Below are 12,971 nucleotides of genomic sequence, written 5' to 3'. Positions count from 1 at the left end.
TGTTGTAATGAATTCTTCAAAAGTATTACGCGGTTAACTATTTGCCCCCTATTTCACTGGCGCTATTCCTGTCCATTGTTAATAAAGTATATTAAGGTTTTTGCTTTTTTTTTCCCTTATCTTGATCACTGCACACACGATTTCAGAGCACAACATTTTGAAATATTAGTTCTCCTATTCGAGTGAATTCGTTGAAAACACAGCCACCAAGTGCCCTACATGTACGTACACTCGCAAACTGATTTCAATGCGAATTATTTATATCATATTTTTTACCCACATTACAAGTATAGAGTACAACACAAAATGTAGACAGTCTTGAATACTGTTTTTAATATACACTGAGATGCGAAAATAAGCTTCATTAATATAGCTCTCTGCATGGTGCAAGGGTGATAACAGGAACACTTGTTTTTAGTTTTATTGCATGAAATTAGGGTCTACGCGTGGAAGGAGAAATGATAGGATATATAGATATATGGATTTACTTTATATATAACGTACATATACATGTTTGTAAGCACATTGTCAATTTTTTGCGAAAATGTCTGCTAAATAACCCATTGTGAGGTTTAAATACTTATCAAAATCTCATCTGAGTCTTAAAAATATGTACTTTCTGGTCAATTCATTAAATGTACATGAGATAATAAATACGTACATCCCTTTTAATTAAGTATTCGCGCCATAGATGCAGCAATTGTTAGCTACATGGTACACATGTGATGAAAGCCGACACGATTTGAAACTTTTGAACTACTGTATGTATAGATTGTTGATTGATTGTATATTGTTTTACGTCCCTCTTTAGAATTTTTCACTCATATGGAGACGTCACCGTATGCCGGTGAAGGGCTTCAAATTTAGACCTATACTCGGCACTCAGGGCCATTGAGCAGTGAGGGTTCTTTATCGTGCCAGCGCCTACCGTGACACGAGACCTACGTTTTTAAGGTCATATCCGTAAGACCCGTGACTTTCACTTCTGATGCCGAGCGCTTGGAGAAGGAACAGTCACTACCTATTTTTACGTCTAAGGTTTGACGCGGCGCTGGGAACGAGAATCGAACCCGGACCTCCCGATCACGAAGCGAACACTCTACCACTAGGCTACCGTGAACGGTCTGTATGTATAGAGATAAGCAAGACAAGAACCACCCTTATCTAATAAAAGTGAATTTTCGTACAATCCACACGCATCTCCGACTTTCTTTAGGCTATTTTAATGTTATACTGAGTTATGTACAGTTTTTATGATAGGAGTCAACAAGTATCTTAACCTACTTGTTGACTCCTATTATAAGAACTGCACATAACTCAGTATTACATTAAAATAGCCCAAAGAAAGTCGGAGATTTCCATTTCTAGAAAAACCGGTGGTGTTGTCTAACTTGCTAAGTGGCGCTGGATCGGGAAAGGAAGTAGATTTACGTTGACAGAAAGCGCTTTGCTCTGCGCTTAGCGCTTAAAAAAAGGTTCTTCCTTTGATCATAGGGATTTCTGGTATAAATATTTTGCAAGAGCTCATACTAGGCTTCTCGAGATATCGCAAGGAAACGAAAGTGTTAAACCAGGTACATTATCTATTATGAAATAGTAATCTTGACCTTTTGATCTCAAGAAAAATTGGAATCATCCCTACTCTCAAAGCTTCTCGAGATATCGTGCAGTTGACTAACAAACCCAAATCAATATCCTTAACATTAAAAAGGGGGTAAAAAACCAAACAACTGATGTCAAAGTGACAAAATGATGCTCTCTGACCAAAAACAATTTCTCTTCTTTGGGTTCCATCAATATGAAATGTACCCAAAAATGCAATTCATTGTAATACCCCAAAGGATTGATCTACTCGGGTATCAATGCCTTTTAATTTGGCCTTAAGGAATAAAAATCATTTTTCCATTAGTGGATGTTATCATGTTATCCAGATAAATACGAAACAGAGGTGGGTCACTTCAAATGTGGCTTTTTAACAAAAAGTGTCTAGAAAATACAAAAAATGAGAAGTTGTTAGAATGCTGTTGGAGGAGGTTCTACAGGTAAGACACAGCTTTCCAAAAATGTTCACAAGAATACAAGCACTTCAACGCCACGTCAATGACCAAGAAAATAAACGAAAAGACACGATAACGTGACCCAAGAACTGGGTACGGAATGTATAACGAGGCGGCCCTGTCTCTAAATTAGACTGAAGTTTTCTACAAACATGCCCACGAGGTTTCCTTTCAAAACCATTCTCTTTTTTTGGAATATCTCATACCGTTTTTCCGCCAGAGGTTTGGATAAATGGTGCGTTTTCTTCAATAATTACAAATTTTGACGTCACGACGTCATCACGACGTTACTGATTTTAAGGTGATGATAAATGAAATCTTTAAAATCTGTAAATTCCCTTAACCGAAAATTGTTTATTTAATCCTGCCAATATTCCAGTAATCCGTTTTGAACTTTTTTTCATTTCATCATTCATTTATCGTTGATAGTTTGAAATAGTTTAATAATTTTCAGAAATATATTTTTTTTTAACAAACGATTGTACGAGACAGGCTAGTCTACGAAACTTGATTCATCCAGATTAACTGTGGTGAGTACTTTAAAAATTGAACGTATTGTTTGTGAAGTTAGAATTTTTAGAAAAAGCTACACATGTACATGTATCAGCAAAACCCTCCCCTTTCTATTCCAACAAATGGCGACGCTATAAATGTTTGGGGGTACCTCTTTTTCATGTTTTGCCGTTGGAAACCCAAAACATGTGTCGGATCAAAAAGTAAAATAATAGGCGCACAATGGCAATATGTTATTAAGATTCTGTGAAAGTAACATTGAATTTCATTCAGTGGTATAAGAGGAGTTGTGGATAAGAGATGGGTAGCCCAAAGCGTAACAGACAGATTTACGTACAGCTAGATTTACGGACAGACATACCAATCACTATATAATACGAAAGCCCAGAAGGCTCATTCGAGATTCGAGATTCGAAATACGAGATTCGAAATTCGAGATTCGAAATTCGAGATTCGAGATTCAAGATCCAAAATAACCAATCAAAAGGCGATTTGAGATTCAATTACTCCCCTTTATTATTTTTTACTATTAAGAAATCGTTGAGTATTTAAATACCAAGGAGGTAATTTGATTAAATTACAACGCAAGAAAAAGTGTTATATATTATCAAAACGAAATTTAAAGAAATATTTGATTTTGGTATGGAAGATATGCTTAATTAATTTATAATAGCTTCTTAAATGTCATAAGAGATTTATATAAAGAATATATATATTTTATATTATCTACTTTGGATACAGGGTTGTTGACATAATAGTAAACTTAGATTAACAGTACATACATCCCCCCTTTTTTCCAAACATAATTTTTTTTACTATTGTAAATGTTCATCGAAAGGTCGGTTGCAAAGCCCCCCCCCCCCACGTTTTGGTACAGTGGTGCAGTATAGTCAAAGAAGATTAAGTAGTAGTGTATTAAAAGAAATTAGGTACTAAATGAAGTTCGATCCCCCCCCCCCGCCTCCTTTCACTCCCCGAAATAGGATTTTCGGGTTTGGACAATTTTTTCCTGTCAGTTTTTATTTTCAGGTCTGAAATGATATTTTTTTTCTGCCCCCCTCCCCCATCCCACTTTCAAAATCTCTGTAATAATTAGTACTACGGGTTTAAAGGTGGATAGGGTCCGGACACGGTATTAGAAAGTGGCCAGTGGCCAAGTTTAGGAAACCAATAGACAGCCCCTTGAATATGGATGACTGAAACATGCATGCTTAATAAAGATAATGACCCATTGGGAATAATAAATTTTAAAAAAAATCATTGCTAATTAACCTATCCCCACCCCAACCTCGAAAAATAGGGGTTATCATGGTAATTGGAAGTTATTTTTGAATGGACATAAGCATAAAGTTACTGTTTTCTATAGTATATTAAATCAGAAAAATATTACGGGAACGGGGTGGGGGGACAAATGTGTTGCTATCAACATTCATTGTCAAACTTGCGATGCATGGATACAATAAATATATATTCGTTAATTATTGAAAAGGAAACCGCTCGGGTCTCGCCCGACTTGGTCAAAGACTCAAATATACTAGTAAAACCATAATGATCATTTCATTGGGGGGGGGGGGGGGGGGGCACAGCCATACATTTTCAGTTTTCAACTACCAAAAATTTCTTGACAACCAAAAACAAAGCAAAATAAGTCATCAGATGTTTTATTGAGGGGGCACAAGCATATAGTAGTTATGATTTCTATAGTATTTTATATATTGGCAAAATTATAAAATTATGGGGGGGGGGCACAATGTAAAGAAATGTACAATCATTGTATTTCATATAAGTAATAATTTTCTCCCTTATCAATGTTCTTATTTTGAAAAATGTCGACCTAAGAATTCCGCAATTCAACGATAAGACCATATAATATTCTATATACGTATATCTATTGTATGTTTAATGAGGAAAAATAAGAATTTATATATATTTTCTACTATGTAACCTAAAATTCCTTTTTATTTCGTTTTATTACATATATCTTTTTTTCTTGCATTATCATTTAAGCAAATGACCCATTTGATATGAATATATTCAACGATTTCTTGATAGTAAAACATAATAAAGGGGAGTAGTCAAAGTTGAACCTGTCTTTTGATTGGTTAATTTGGATCTTGAATCTCGAAACTCGAATTTCGAATCTCGAATTTCGAATCTCGTATTTCGAATCTCGAATCTCGTATTTCGAATCTCGAATCTCGAATGAGCCTTCTGGGCTTTCGTAATATAACCTCCTGGTTTTCAAGCAGAAGTATAAAGAGAAAAAAAACTCGATTTTTCGGGAATGGGTCCCAGATTTAGTTTACAATTTAAAATTACTTTCTAACGGGCATAATATTCTAAAACTTGTAGAAAATAAGTATACTACATTGAAATATTATGTAACTTTAGTGTATGAATTAGATGATTGATCAACGTAATTCAATCTATGGAAGTCTGTGCATTTTGTTTTCATAGCAGTGATGTCGACTGTAAACGATCGATCAATTGTCAAAGTCGAGTGGAGATCAACAGAAAATAGGAAAGGACTGTCTCTAGTTTGAAATCAAATTCTTGATATAAACTTGTTCATTTGTAGTCATTATAATACATGCTGATAATCAGCAACCCCCCTCTCCCCTATCACACACTTCTATATATCTTACTATTTAAATGAAGACAAAATGCAAATAATCTTAATGCAGAATAACAAGACTCTTACATTTAAAAAATTCAAAATTCACTTCACGTCGTTTTTCTTTATTAACCTTTTATAAGCTACAGCTGTACATATTGAGGCACTTTTGCAGTTCTGTTATTAATATAAGAAAACTGATGTTATTTGTGACTTGTGGGCACTATCACTATACGGTCTGCCTTTTTTATTAACAGTTCCCGGATTGTCATTAAAGGCGAGCTTTTGTTCCTAAATATTTTTTTATAAAGTTGTTTTAGAAGAAGGATATGGAGATAACGAACAGTATTCAGCCTCAAAGTCCATAAAACAATACAAAATATAAGAGCAGAGCAAACACGGACCCCCGAAACATCAGAGTTGGATCAGGTGCCATGGAGGAGTGAGCATCCCATGCCGACCGGTCACACCCGCCGTGTGCTACTTGTCATGATCAGGAAAAAATAGCTTTAAAATAACCGAATTTTACGTAACCGATGATATGTATTACGTGACTATACAACTATATATACGTAGACAAAAACTGATAAAGTATAGACACTGACTTTGCTTACAATACCTCCTAAATATAAATGTATATATATATATATATATATATATATATATATATATATATATATATATATATATATATATATATATATATATATATATATATATATATATATATATATATGATAGATTTCAGTGACAATAATAATTTTCTGGAAGGGATAATCATCATATGGACCGACGTGGACATATTTCAAATAAAGATCTGATGTGTACCATTTTCAGTAAGGTGATACTGGACTGGACATCCCATCCATCTTCCCAGCCCTGATGAATATTTTCATTTCCTGTGACATTTCATGGATAATTTTGTTGAAATTCTTTTAGATCATAACAGTAGTTTGTCTGATACATTCGTTTTAACAAAAATAATTTTTAAAAAGCAATTTAATGTCTCATAAATGTCTTAATTAATTTCTGAAAAAGTCATTCTCGAGCTAAATACATCGATTGTATGCAGCAGTGCCTCTTTCCAAAAATAATGCATGATTATGCGTGTTTTGATTTCTTAAATAACGAATTCATGTAGTATGTTAAATTTTCATTCACTTTTCTGTATAAAGAAAACAAGTTATTTACAATCGGGAATAGTTAAATTTTATTCAGACAAAAAGAAATGGTTGATTGCATTATGTTTTGTTTAAAATATCTTTGTAATTGCCGATACGTTTACAACTGTAGCCTTAAAAACTTTGTCAAAATAATATTATTTCATTATCTAAAGTTCCTTGTAAACTACAGTTGCGGATTCAGGCATTTAATAACAGGGAAGGGGTGGCATTGAAGGCAGGGTGTCTGAGCTGGAGCTGCATTGAAGCCCCACGGGGGTTTAGGGCACAATCCTGGTGTGGTCTGGGGAACGAATACCTACTATAATATGTGTTTCTCCCTTTATTGTAAAAAACCAATCGTGACCTTGCAGGAATTTTAGAATCCATAGGTACATGTATGGCGGTTAAATAATATTTCGGAATATCTCGTACCATACATGTAGATCTACATGTTTGTGTTTAATGCTAGTGTTTAATGCTAGTGACAAAAAAAATAAATAAAGGACTTAGATGTAATTTTTTTTTAATTTATATACTAAACTGTACAAAACTGAAGCTAAATGCTTGTTTTACAAAATACAAATATTTTTAAAAATTTCAGAGGGGGTAGGGAGATGCCCGGAGCACCGGCCCTGGATCCGCCTTTAAATTGCATGTTTATAAATATAAAATGTCTTGAAAACATTGCTGACAACATTCTGATCACCATGATAAATGTATAACCTAAATCATACTCAAGGAAGGTGAATGATAATTTTCAATACAACGTTACATGTAAAAAAGATTCTATTTTTCTTGAACAGTAAAGTTGATATCATGTCTATTATGAAGGAGACGCTTCTTTTAATTAGAGGTACATGTATAAATGTAAATATGTCCTTTGATCCATACCAACTTATGTCGTTCTTACTGTTTTTCACTGTATATATTGATTCAATTTTTTTCATATTAATTTTTTTATTATGGAAGACTGAAGAATTTAGTTGTTCAATATAATTATGATGCCTCATTATGACGTCATGTTTTTCAATGTATTGCGTCATTAATTTACATGTAATGTACCTTGATAAATTTTACAGAGAAAAGTTTATGGGGTTTTCATGAAATTCATATACAGATTTAAGCAATAATTTTCTGGAAAAGTATAGATTAGATAATAAAACTTTTAGATTCAAACATAGATAATAAATTTCCTTAAAAGTATAGATTTTATCATGGAGGAAAAGTCACATCTATCCAAAAACGAAATATTTTTAACTTCATTTTTCGTCAAAACGGATGTGGCCGCACTTTTGTATAGTCAATTTTTCTCTTGTATATTAGAAAACAAAGTATACTTGTTCTTTCTGCGAAGTTTCGCATACATACTCAGATGCGGTCATATCAACATTTTGACTTGAAGATGAGGAAAACGTCCAAAATATATGAATTCCGGAATATTAGACCGGTTTTGAACGTTATATACACAAAAGGTCGCGTGAGTTGAGGAAAATTGATATCAATTTTTCACAAAGGGGAACGTTAATTGATACAGTTCAATCGTGCTATCATGCTTTTAATTTTTGCCGATTTTTCAGGGCCGCCTCTTTATACACACCGTACCTAGTTCTTTAAAATGTAACGTATAATTAAATTCTTAAAGAAGTACAGAATGACGCAATTGACAGTGTCAGATCAGCAATGGCTACTTATGAGAAGTTCATCATTTTAAAACGTTTATAAGTGCGTACTTTCTTCCAAACAATTGTTTTGTTTGTACATTTATCTTAAGGAAGACGTTATACTAATTTAAAAAAATGCTACGGAAGTCTGATTTCTACAGTTAATTTTCAAGTATTATTCTTCTGGAGAATGAAATAAAAGCAGGGTCTTCCAGCCGTGCATTTCTACTAGAACTGCATTTAAGGACAGATGAAACAAACAATTTTTTTCTTTGAAAATCAGAAATAGACTTAATTTCATGTCACAAGTTTAGAAAAGTGGGTAATTCTTGGAATTTTCCCCCTAAGAAATGGAAAATGAAATAGACTTGGAAAACATTAGTACATGTAATTTTTCAATATAATTACAAATATGGACAAAACATACTCAGTACAGGTTTACAGATGTAAACAAATTTCAGAATATGCTACTTTGGTGCTAAAAGTTTAATTTAAACTTTAGAAAAATATACCAAGCCGGGTGAATTTTATTAAGAAATTCAAAATGGTAAAAATCAACCTATAGTCTATTGCTGATTTTTTGTTATTTTGTATTTCCTCATAAAATTAACCTGGTTTAGTATATTTTTCTTAAGTTTATGAAACATTTTTGCGAGAAAAAAATGCTCTTTCGTCAAAATTTCATATTCCTCTGTATTTGATTAATTTTCAATACTCTGTTTTTTACCTTTAAACTGGTAAAATGCGCATGAATGTGAATCGGTGCCATAGTTTTAGAGTAGCTTCCCTTTTTTTCTTAGTTATTTGTTCGGATGAATTAGATATTCGTTCGGACAAAGTAAAAATTCGTTCGGACGAATTGGAAATTCGTTCGGACAAATAAGTTATTTGTTCGGACAAATTAGTTATTTGTTCGGACAAATTAGAAATTCGTTCGGACGAATTAGTTATTTGTTCGGACGAATTAGTTATTTGTTCGGACGAATTAGATATTCGTTTCGAAAAATTAGAAATTCGTTCGGACGAATTAGTTATTTGTTCGGACGAATTAGATATTCGTTCGGACGAATTAGAAATTTGTTCGGACAAATAAGTTTTATGAAACGTCGCATGGGGCTATTTTTAACACGAGGGGAACAAAGAGTAAACTCGGTAAAAAATGCAATATCTGGAAAAATAAAACGCTTAGAAAAGGGACACTGATCCATATCTTGGTTTATGTGTTAATCAAAAAAAAAATATTCTACCCATTCAGCCGTTTTGGTCATATTTAGCAATACGTTTTTATACAACAGGCTACCACAATTTTTGCAATTATTAGTTTTTGAATAACATCGCCATATTTACAGTAACAAAAATTTTTCTTTTATATCCTTCAAAAGGTTACAGCAATTTTGGGCAAATTTGGGTACATTTGTAAAGATACATAATATCCTTAAGTTTTATTTTAATTTAATTTACTTTTTTAAGCTTTAAAAAGGAGTTGCCATCGTCATTTCAACGTTTTGTGTTGCACTGGTAAAGTTTAAAAAGTAAAACTAATCATTGATTAATGAAGATAAGGAAATCTAAATAGCATTCGTGTTTGTAAGCACATTTCACCATTACGCAGATTCATCCATAGTTTATTTTAAAATGTGGAGAGCCGTGATACATGTATAAAAGAAAGTGAAATCATGAAGTGTAAAATGTAATATATATATATTGTATATCAGATGAGATCATGTATTTTGTTTAAGTTTTTCAAATGCTTTTGTGTTTAAAGAGAGTGTTTAATACAAAACTGAGTAAGTACTTTTTCTGCACTAAAAAATTAAATGAAATAGGAGAATGTTTCAATATCAGAAACTAAAACTACTTTTGCCTTAATTTATTGTGGATAAGTCTATCAATCAAAAAAAAAAATACAATTTTAAGCCCGTTTTGGGCTAAAAAATAATGTACAGGTATGGACATTTTTTTCTCTAGATTTAATTTTTCTCAGTATTTGAACTTCCTTTAACCTTGGGTTGCAATACAAAGCTTAAATTTTTTCTATACAAGGGGATATATTCAAAATCAATAAATTTAAAAAGAAATTTAAAAAGAATTATTTCAATATATTTAAATTTGCTGATAAAATGTACGTTGAATGTAGATTCAGTAATATAGGCAGTGCAGACACATAAAACAAGAAAACCAAGTATCATATAATTTTTTTTTAATTAACAAATAAAATCAGAAATGTACATTTTTTGAAATACCTTATATTCAAAAATCGATAAAACGTATATCAGGTTTTCTGGGCGTGTGTAAAATTCGGCGTTTTGCCTGCATTAAGATATGCCAATATTTTGGCGCAATTTATTTAAGCGGAAAAAATTCAGCTTTTTGCAGATAAACACTGAGAGGAGTAATGAATATTTTAGGCATTAAAATTTTAGCAGTCTACTACCATAATGCTCAAATAAGCCAAAATTAGAACTCCGGTAAAACAACCCTCTATACATATATAGATGAGCATCTTTGCTAGCCAAGGGGTTTCGGTCCGCAACGCTCCTCATAAACCCTTAGCCGATATGCACTGTAAAATGCCGGTCACACATAGCGCCATTTTTTAATTCTTCAGAAAGAACGATTATTCTGGTCGCGGGTATGTTAAGGCAGCACATGGACCAGAATTCGGCGAATTAAGACTTTTTTATAATTATGTAACTCTAATAAATCGGAAAAGTCAAGCATGAAACTTTTGTTATAATTATGCATTCTATAGACTTCAATGGGTCTTATACTACATGAAGCACTTCACCACGACGTCACCACGTGACGTCCATAATTAGAAAATATGCCTTACGAAAAAGTGAAAAGTTCAACACTACCCCGGGGATAATTAATTTCAATTTGTAATAATAATTATGTAAAAACATCTCTGTACCATGAAAAGTGCTGCTAGAATCCTACTGTCCGATTACAGAAATAATTATTTAAAATTTTCGGACGAAACCTATCCAAAATTTTTACATTTTCTTCATAACATCGAAAAAAATGCATTAATTCCCGTAAACCATACGTTTCTAGCAGCACTTTCCAAAAACAATAGAATAAGAACTTTATATAAAAACAAAAATTAAGTTTTAAAGTGTGTGGCGTAGTGTTGAACTTTTGCATCTTGTTTGTTACGAACGACAGAAGAAAGGCTGATCGGCAAATAAACACCCTCCCCGCTTTAATTTTACGAAGAAATTGTTGAAGTATATTACCATACCGTATTCATAAGCTTCATTCCCACATGAATCACACACGATATTCATTCTAAATGCTTATATTTACATTTCTAATAAATTTCCTTTAAGATTCTTTACAAAATAAAATGCAGTATATTTTCTCATGAACTACATTAGGTATGTATCACGAATAAGCATGAATATCTCCATTGTTACGTCATAATGCCGCTCTTGACGTCAAAAAGTCAAAAAATATAGTGTACACTGTTTTTTTTTAAATGACAGTTGAACGGCGTAAATCTATGACAAGTCATCAGAAAAATAATGTAAATATAAGAAATGAATTTAATTTTTTGAAGATTCATGAGGTATATGAACTAACGCGTTTCATGAAATATGCCGGCGTGAAGCGTCGTAGTTCATAACCTCATGAATCTTCAAAAATTAAATTCATTTCTTAATTAAACTCTGATTTCTTGTGTTTGTTTACATGAATTCTCGTTACGTTTCACTTTCACTCTGCTGCTGCATGATCAACAGTTATGACGTCACGGGTTTGGTATTTAACCCCTGTGATAACTACAGAGACCCAGAAACGACAACATTCTGTTTGTTTTATGCCTCTGCATATTTTGATTAATTTTTACGACCTCAAATCAATCTTTGATATCAATTATAAGAAATTGTTTTCTCTAAACTTCACGTCATATAGCTTACTATGACGTCATATCATATAGGTAAGTATAATATTTGGTTGTAACCTTAACCTACCTGCGGTTGATGCAAACTGCCAATGAAATATGTGTTTTGGTAGAAAATTATACAGAATATGGGGAGTTCCATTGAAACTAAAGGTACTGTGAGCAATGAGCTCACTAAATGATACCCTCCCGCCTTCCATAATGTCCATGTGTTGCTATTGTTTTACGGTAATGTGTAAAGAGGAATAAATCGTCCAATCAAACGTTATCCGGAAGCTTCTGTATGTGACATCATTGGTAAACATATAATGGCAATGTCCATGTTTTGCTGTGGGGAACCTAAAATTCGTACGAATAAAAAAGTAAAATAGGAGGTGCACAATGGCAATATGTAGTAAAGATTCTGTGAAACGCAGGGGGAATAAGGAAGCATACAAAATATTCTACCTTGGCTAAATCAGTGCTGCATTATGACGTCATAGAAGGCAAGATGACGTCAATTTTAGAAATCAGGTTTTCGTAATATTGGTATTTAGCGATGTAATTTAACTCTAGAAAATGATTAGAAACGTGTAAACATTAACAAAAATAAAATGTTTTTATTTTGTTATGCTGTAACAGTCATTATGATTGAAATCTACCACCGATGACGTCATAAGTGTACATCAAGTAACTTGGATATTGATAATGTCGTGTAAAGAGAATTTGGCTAAGACAGCATGTTCAAAGAAACGTAAAATGGAGTTTAAAAGGAAATATCGGAAATATTGTGTTAAATTCATATGGATTCAATTAATTAAACATATATGCTAATTTATTTTCATCAATTATATTCTTTTTCGAAGACAGTCGGCTATATTACGTATCCCGGTCGTCCTATCGTCCGTCATTCTTGAACAAAAAATGCAACAAAACAACAATAAGCTGGATATTTCAAAACATAAGATTTGTACAGATTGAAAGTATGCGTTATGACAAACTTGAAAAGTGCTGCTAGAATCCCAAGTTAAGCATAGTTGTACGAAAAATCTCGATTCATATGTATAAAATTCAAAACAA

The sequence above is a fragment of the Saccostrea cucullata genome, unplaced genomic scaffold (genome assembly GCF_032062105.1).
Source record: "Saccostrea cucullata isolate Sc308-1 unplaced genomic scaffold, CSIRO_AGI_Scuc_v1 ctg202, whole genome shotgun sequence".
NCBI classification, from domain to species: domain Eukaryota; kingdom Metazoa; phylum Mollusca; class Bivalvia; order Ostreida; family Ostreidae; genus Saccostrea; species Saccostrea cuccullata.
Note: the sequence above shows the minus strand (reverse complement) of the source record.